Genomic DNA, 6,113 nt, shown 5'->3' on the forward strand with positions numbered 1-6,113 from the left:
AGGGAGGGCTGGACAAGCAGGATCTGGTGGGAGAAGGGCTGGACAAGGGCTTCAAAATTCCCAGCTAGAAAAGTGGGACCTTGTCCTTTTCCTTCCTTAAAATTGATACAAGGGCAGGAAAAGGGGAAAAAAAATATTTCATTACATCTTTTAGATACCCCAAGGAAGCCTTTCTGTGGTGCAGCTGCAGAGGAGAATGGTCCATCAGCAGCTATACTCCAATATGAGACACTCACAAGAAGACTACCTTTAAAGTGGGAGTATCTAGAGGGACGCCAAACCATTTTTTTCAATTTCCCCTATCATTTGCAATCAGCTCCTGTTCACTACTATCATTCCAGAGACATGGGTCAGATTACAGTTTTGGGTGGAGCATTTGGAAAATGATTATGGTCTCTCTTACCCCAGTTGGAGAAGTTGAATCAAGTTACACATGCCATTTCACACATGCCTGGTTTCTGGTCTCAAAGCTGCTTTCATGTGTAAAATGGCCAAAGCCTTAACACTTTTCTTTTTAGAGTGAGATTTCATTTAAAAAAGCACAAAAGCTCTCTCTCTAAACAAGGGCTTTTGAGATGTCTTCCCATCTTATTAAAATCATATTTCCTTCCATAGCTGGCAACAGGGAGTCAGTGAAGTTCTGTGTGCAAGTAGACCAGCTAGATAATGTTCAGATAATGGGATTGGCTTATAGAGAGGAAAAATTTCAAAGTATTTGATTTTAAAAGCATTTATGCCTTTCATTAATTTTTCACAGTCCTCATTAAGTCCTCATTACTTTCCTTATGTTCTTAACCTTAACAGCAAAAATAACATGTTCCTGTGGGCTATCCAGACAGACTTGAACAAGGAAGCATGGCTAGAGGAGGAAGGTGTACCCAGAGTTTTGTGAAGCTGGGTATAATTTCCAAACTTACTCCAAGTCTCATTTTTTCCAGCTCCTGGCCTACTCTAGAATACTTGTTTTCATATACTTTCCAAGCACTTGATTATTTTATTCAACTAATATTTATTCAAAATTTCCTTCTTATCTGTTCTAAATTCAACCCAGATTCAGAGGAAGGTTTTCAAACCTCATTCGAGTGGTAGGTCAGCTCTGGCTCATCACACTCACACAGGTACATATGCTGAAAACAAGGAGACTAATTTTTTTATACAAACTGAAAACGTATTTACTATAGGTGTTGTTTGCTATGATGCTGTACCTGTTATTACATCTTTAACTGTGACTGCAATACCATAAAACAAAATGTTTTCCATTCCAGAAAAAAATATTTGAGCTTTCTGTAAAATGATCACACTGATTCCCAGCCTCTACCAAAACCAGAGAGACTGCTCAGGGTTTCATCATAGGGGAAACTTTGATGTCAAGTTTCATAAAGCTTTAACAGCTGTGATACACACAGCTCACAGGAAAGCTTCTGGAGCAATCAGAGCTTGAAGACACTTCTCTTAAGTTTCTGGTGATTGGGGAAGAGCGATTAACAGCAGTGAAGAAGAGCAAAGAGGGGTTACTATAGCAAGGTAGACCCTCATTTTGTAAAATGTCCAGCAATTTCCCTCACTACAGGCAGGCACATGCTTGCTCCAGGCACTGCTGTAGGGTCCTCAGCACAGGAGAGACATGGACATGTTGGAACAGGTTCAGAGGACTTCAGAAAATAATCAGAGGGCTGGAGCACTCCTCCGGTGAAGACAGGCTGAGAGAGTTGGGGCTGTTCAGCCTAGAGAAGACAAGGCTCTGAGGAGATCTATAGCAGTACCTAAAGGGGAGAGCTGGAGAGGAAATTTTTGCCAGGGCATGTAGTGATAGGACAAGGGGAAATAGCTTCAAACTGAAAGCGGGTAGATAGTAGGAAGATACTAGATATTAGGAAGAAATTCTTTCTTGTGAGGGTGGTGAGGCACTGCAGCAGTTTGCCCAGAGAAATTGTGGATGCCCCATCTTTGGAAGTGTTTAAGGCCAGGCTAGACAAGGCTTGGAGCAACGTGGTCTAGTGGGAGGTGCCCCTTCCTATGGCAGGAAGGTTGGAACTAGAATACTAACTTTAAAGGTACTTTCCAAACCAAATCATTCTATAATTCAATAATTCTATTATATGATTTGCAGAGTTCAGAAGTGCCCCAAATATCACCCTGGAGCCCACGGCGCTTGTTTGGTCTTTCCCCTTCTTTCTCCAGCCCACAGCAGGATTAAGCCCCACATCGATTTAATGTCATTTTACAGCATTCTCCCTCTCCTGGCCGTGGCAGTACCGTCCCTGGCCTGTCTTTCCTCCAAATGCGGAGCTCCCCTTGCTGGCGACAGCCGGTACGGGACCGGCTCCCGGCTCCGAGCGCCTTGCAGCGACACAAGCGCGTCCAGGTCAACGTGGGAATTCCGAAATCTAGGGGACTAAATCAACCCCAGCCTCCCCAGAGCCTGCAAGCAGGCGGCTGCGGGGCTCCGGTGCGGGTTTCTGGCGCCGGGGTGAGGAGAGAGCTGCCGGGGGGATGGACCCTCAGCACGCCGTGAGGCCCCGAGCGTGCAGCCTCCCTGCCCCAGGGTTTGCGAGTACCGCACAGAAAGGAAGCAGTAGGCATCTTCCTCCTGGAGCAAGGCACGATCCCAGCTATTTCATCTTAAACATAGTACAGTCACCATCCACAGCAACCAGGGAAAGAAATACCCTGGAAAAAAATAAAACGTTTCTAGTACAAACCACATATAAATTACAGAATGAGGATTACAATAGGGGCTTAATGAAGGAAGGAACGCTGCTACAGAAAGCAGGGATGACTCACGTGCCAGCCAGAGAGGCCTGGGAGTCCACACAGTGGACAGGCTGCTCCCCAACCTGAGCTGCTCACAGAGCATCTGCATTGAGTTTGTGCACCCCTAATTATTGCACAACCCACCCACAGAACAGAAAGGGTAAAGAGTGGTTAGGGATGTAGTTTAGTTGTGGACTTGGCAGTGCTGGATTAATGGCTAGACTCAATCTTAGAGGTCTTTTCCAACCTAAATGATGCTATGACTTTATGGGCCGCTATTCCTTTTACTTCCAGTACTTGCAAAGCCCAGTGCATGGCTGGACTTGTTGCATTCAACATTGGAACCAGGGTTTGTCACAAAATAGGACAAATCTACTTCAGATACAATGTAACAGTACAAAATGAAAGACCTTCATTTGCATGATTAAAAAGAAAAAAGTCATTGCTCAAAATAAAAACATTCCTGTGGTACTGACCACAACTAGAAAAAGTGACATAGCCTATGTGATAAATTGCAGATAGAAGTCTCTGGAAAGAGCAAAAAAGATAAATATATTACCTGATATCATCCAGCATACCATAAGATAACTGTATTTTTAAACGTTTTATGATTATTTGCTCTTTGGCAATACCAGAGGGCTAACTAGGTACACAGACACAGTTGTTCAGTATGGACAGCCCATCAAAGTGCTCTCTTTTAACGCTTCAGACAGTTTGGTCATTTCTCTCTTTTTCACCTGCTATCACTTATGGCCTCTTGGTGCAGGAGAAAGATGGCTTGGCTTAGACAGCACTGTTGTTTGCCTTGTTCTCAAGCGTATTGATGACAATTTGTATTTTCAAAATGTTTCTTTACTTCAACTGGGAGTGGGACATCCGAGCTGCGGAGGAAGCAAAGGGACAATAAGGCTAAAGCAGCTTGGCTTGCACACTGTGAGCAAGCAACAGAACCTCTGGCTTCTCTACAGGCACATCTTCACAGGTCATTGAGGTGCAGGGACATATTCCCACCCTAGGAATGCCCTATGAACTGCACCACCAGGCCCATGGTGTGGTACCCACCTTCCACATGCTAGAATCAGCTGGAGTTGCACTGCTTAAGTAAACTCATATTATTCACTGTAGTGTGGAAGTCATGTGTTGCTTGCTGGAGCTGGTAACTAGTCAAAGCATATTCCTTCTTTTCTGACTCAGTAGTGGTGATTCCCAGAACGTGACTATAGTCTGGCTTCCTTGGTTTATTTTATTTAATAAACTATTGTTTATATAACTGAATTCCATAAAATATGTCCAACCTTTTTGCAAATGTATTAAGTTGTTATTATTATTGTTGTTTTAGTATTATATTATTGTTGTTGTTTTGTTATACTTTGTTATTGTTATTATATATTGTTGTTGGTATTGCTATACTTTGTTATTGTTATTATTTAACTACTTCGGTAATCATTTTAGTCCAGAAAAAAATAATTTGAAAAGTATGAGACAAATTGCTAAATTTGACTTATGGTTAGAGTAGGTAAATAAATTATTTGAGGATAGTCCTCTACTTTTGTTTCTTTTAATGCCCCAGGTCCCACTCAGTTGTTTGGGAATTTGTATGACACGAACTTCATTAAAGTACGAAATTCATCAAGGTATCCTTCTCCCAGTAAAAGGTATCCTCACAGAAGACACACTGATGAAGAGGTGTGGCCCTTTACTTCCATATGGCCAGGACTTTGGTGGGTGCAGATTCTTCTTGGTAGATAGATATAATTCACTTCAGGCTGCCATTGCCAGCCTGCATTACAATATTATCATTTCCATGGAGGGAAATTTTATTCTATGTATGTGGAAAATACTGATCTACATTCAGAGTAAGGTATTGAGTGTGAGAAGAAGCTCCCAAACTGTGTATAGGAAGCAGCAGTGGAAAGCCTTATAATGATGGAGCATGAAAAGACATGGAAGATGCAAAACACAATAATACCAGAGACCAGCTGAGCCCAGAAAGGTAGATCCTTCCCCAAACAAGCCACCACAGAGGAGTTGCCAGGCAGACTGCCCACGAGGCAAGAGAGGAGCCTGGTTGCTCCATTAATACTGTATTTACTGCCATGAGACTATCCATGCATACAAAGGAGTCACCAACCCAGAAGGACTAGCCTAAGTCGAGGTACAGTCAAGACTGAGTTTAAAAGCAGCCTTGGAAAACTTCCTCCTTTAGGCATCTCTGGCCTCTGAGGAAGTTGCAGGCAAGTCAGTCCAAGGTAGATTCTAAAGTTACTTACGTGTCCAAATATTGGAAGCTCATAGGGGTTTTAGAAGTGTGCAAGCTTCCAAATTCCATCGATGGTAGACTCCAAAACTACTCACCTTACTGAAAATCGTTCTCCATTCCCAAACCGCGTCTTTAGCATTTATGGTTGTCTAGCTCACCTGAGATTCAAGTGAAGTGAACTCATGGCACTTTCATACTGCAGAAGGAAGTTCAATGAGAGCTAGTGAAGAAAAATGCTACAAACAACTCGTGTTTTTTTATAACTGGTTAATTATCTTTTTCTGGAAACAGGATTGCTCTTCATGAATCAATATTACTGCTGCATTTCTTAAAGATGCCTGAAATCTACTGAGTCTCTCGGTTCCTCCCTACTTCTCAAAATAAAAGGTTGCTTACTTTTTCCCAATAAGAAATTATTCAGGAAAAAAATTGCAAAAGGTCAACTATGGTAATTTAGAGTATAGGCCAAAGTCCTCTGTGATTAGTCAATATATTAAGTATTACTCATTATGTTAAATATTAAACCTGGCAGCTACTTATATCCAGGATTCTTCAGGTACAGATCCCATGTACGAAGATTTATTCTGACAGGTCTTCCTACACATTCCTTACTGATATCTTAGCCTTTGCTTGTTATTTTCATTATTCCAGTTTTGGATAAGCTAAAAAATTATTTTAGTATAGACCATAAAAATGAACATTGAGCTAGTATTGTATCAATTTTTGAAAGAAAACATTTGGAAATCATTGTCGTCGTACTATTTATTTAATTGTTGGATAAAAATACATTTAATATAGGTAAATATTCCCATTCTGCTCTTATCAAGGCTAACTTGGATAAATTACACATCAATTTTGCCACTGACTCCAGTCTTGGAAATACTTGGCTCTAGAAATATAGGAAACAAAGACTGAAAAAAGTGATTCAGAACAGGCATGAGGAATGACGCATTTCCAGATCATGAGACGAAAGGTTTGTTGGAATCCAAAACTTGACTATCAGCAGAAAAGGAACTAATAAAATTATGTAGCAGGCTGTAGACAGCAGGAGCTGGGAGAAACTCCTTACTCTGAGGAGCTTCATCACAAGACCCGTTAA

The 6,113-nt window shown here is 41.6% G+C and overlaps 1 long non-coding RNA gene across 2 annotated transcripts; it reads right to left on the reverse strand.

The window, feature by feature from the left end:
- Nucleotides 1–1,146: 1,146 nt before the first annotated feature.
- LOC116790917 lies at nt 1,147–5,473 on the reverse strand. Of its 2 annotated transcripts, XR_004358536.1 has the most exons (4): nt 5,411–5,473; nt 5,110–5,210; nt 2,785–3,635; nt 1,147–2,670 (listed from the first exon to the last, which is right to left on the reverse strand). It is a non-coding gene; the product is annotated as an uncharacterized LOC116790917 (long non-coding RNA). The 2 variants fall into 2 exon arrangements; XR_004358534.1 differs by lacking the exon at nt 5,411–5,473 and having other exon boundaries at nt 5,110–5,399.
- Between the last annotated feature and the right edge of the window lie 640 nt (nt 5,474–6,113).

This window comes from Chiroxiphia lanceolata, chromosome 1 (genome assembly GCF_009829145.1).
Source record: "Chiroxiphia lanceolata isolate bChiLan1 chromosome 1, bChiLan1.pri, whole genome shotgun sequence".
In the NCBI taxonomy this organism is placed as follows: Eukaryota; Metazoa; Chordata; class Aves; order Passeriformes; family Pipridae; genus Chiroxiphia; species Chiroxiphia lanceolata.